This window comes from Lepidochelys kempii, chromosome 5 (assembly GCF_965140265.1).
Source record: "Lepidochelys kempii isolate rLepKem1 chromosome 5, rLepKem1.hap2, whole genome shotgun sequence".
Taxonomy (NCBI): Eukaryota; Metazoa; Chordata; order Testudines; family Cheloniidae; genus Lepidochelys; species Lepidochelys kempii.
In genome coordinates, this window is record NC_133260.1 from 63,230,395 (window position 1) to 63,232,887 (window position 2,493).

Consider the following 2,493-nt stretch of genomic DNA (forward strand, 5'->3'; position numbering starts at 1 on the left):
TATACTTTTATAATTTATTTGAATTATATTTATATGAACCCGTGCATTCCTCAAGAGGAATGTCATCTCCTATAATGTATTAGGTTTTGTAATAAATAAATAAAATAAAGGATTCATAAATATCTTACAGGAGAAAGCAAGAGAATGTCACTCAGGCAAACAGACATGGGGCAGGAGGGGAGGTTGCCTGGATAAGGGATGAGTGAAAGCTGAATAAGAACTTAATGATTTTGCCCAATATGTATAGATGTGTTTTTTCATTAATTTTTCATTCAAAAGTATTTTGTCTTTAAGCGTACCCTTACAGTACATGCCGTCTAAGCATTACCGAACTGTGTTAGCATAAAAGAGCAGGAATGCAAAAGTGATTCAAGGCTTGTTACAAACAGAAATGGAACTTACTGTTCTATTTCCATTGTTGTTTTAGCAGCATTGGTCCTGGGATATTAGAGAGACAAGGTTGGTGAGGTAATATCATATCTTGGACCAACTTCTGCTGGTGAAAGAGACAGACTTTTGAGTTACACAGAGCTCTTTCACCAACAGAAGTTGGTCCAAGAAAAGATATTACCTCATCAACCTTGTCTGTTCTTTTTTCATTATCCGGGGGGAAGAAAAAGTAAACAGCATGCATTAGGTTTTTTTTTATGTGACATCAGTTTTGGATTCTAAGGTCTGATTACTATGTAACAGATCCTGATCACTTCTATGACCTGTGTGTGGAGAGGACTCTATACATTGATATCCCACACATGTACAGAAAAGGAGCCGAGATGCATTTGTGGCAGAATCCCCTCTTGGCATGTTATGAGGTGGTGTTTGTATGCTTGGGTATAACCAGGTGTGTGTGCTCCGTGAGATAATAGGACCAAATTCCATGGCAACAGTCCCTCAATTCCATAGCAATGTTCAATTATTCTATTACTGTGAAATACCCTTTTGTCCCATCCCTCATCCTCCATATTTACTGCTTCATAGTAAAAAAAATAAATAAATTCATGGATGTAAAATTGGTCAGTGATGATTTTCAAGGACACTTGTATAGCACAGTACGATGGTGCCGCACAATCTGCTAATCTGCACACAGCCCTGGAGGGAGGAAAGTCCTACTACGCACCGTTTACAGATGAGAACTGGATTACTAAGAGACTACATGATTTTCACAAGAAAGTCTATAGCAGATCTGGGAATTAAACCCAGGTCTCCCAAGTCCTAGGCTAATACCCTAACCATTGAACCTTCCCTCCTCCTCCCTATGCTGCTCATTTCCAGGCTGCCAGGAGATATAAGTGGTACAGGGGCAAGAAGTGTGGGGAAGACCATTCCTTGCACTGAGCTCTAGTGACTGACTGATGCACAAAGCAGTACTGAAGTGCTCTGGAGAGAGCTAAATCTTGCTTTCCCTTACAGAATGGAGCATAATTGTAATATAGAACCATTAAGATAAAAATTAAGGCAATACTTGGGGGGAATATTTAAAAAATGAAATATTAAACTGCATATAGAAGCCCCTGTAATCTTTGGATTAATTTCAATGTGAACTAGATAAAGTATTGGAGGAGATGCAGTCGGGAACTATCCTGTACTGGCCCCAAGGGAACAGATGTGATAGCCCAATATGTCTTTTCCATCTCTAATTTCTGTGGCTAAATTGAAAGATGGTCCTTGGATTTTTTTTAATTGGATTTTTTCCCCCAAGGATGCTTACAAGATTTTTACGTGATCAAGATTAATGTCAATTAAAGACACCGTATATATTACTGCGAAACTGTGCTGCCTCAGATCACGCACAGTTGCTTTCTGCTTTTTTTACTAATGTTCCGATTACTGTAGCAATAAAAGGGAATCTGATAAAAACAGGCCTCTTTTATGCTCTTTCCTTGATGGAGCTGTTCAGTGGTGTATTGTGTCTGCTTTGTGACTCTTTCTCACTCGAACCCATCCCTGATTTGCTGTAATGAATACTCAATAACAAAACGAGTAAAAAGAAAAGGAGGACTTGTGGCACCTTAGAGACTAACCAATTTATTTGAGCATACGCTTTTGTGAGCTACAGCATTCCACTGAATGCATCCGATGAAGTGAGCTGTAGCCCACGAAAGCGTATGCTCAAATAAATTGGTTAGTCTCTAAGGTGCCACAAGTACTCCTTTTCTTTTTGCGGATACAGACTAACACGGCTGCTACTCTAACTAACTAACCTAACAAAATGAGTGTTTCAGTTTTTCTGTGCTTTCTCCTCCAGCCACTTATCCAGCACTGAAGTATTTGGTTTTAGTTTCTCTTTCATGGTGTTTTTCTTTCTTTGCATGCTAGGAGAAATGGTGGAAGTCCCATCATTGCGTTGTGATAAAGTGGCCTAGATGAAGCATTGGAGAATATATAGCAGAGAAAAATCCTGTACAAATATCTAGGAGATAGACTAAATAACCTTTTCCATCTCAGTGTGCTAGGGTTTTCTTATTTCTAAACAGCAATGGCATATTTCCCATC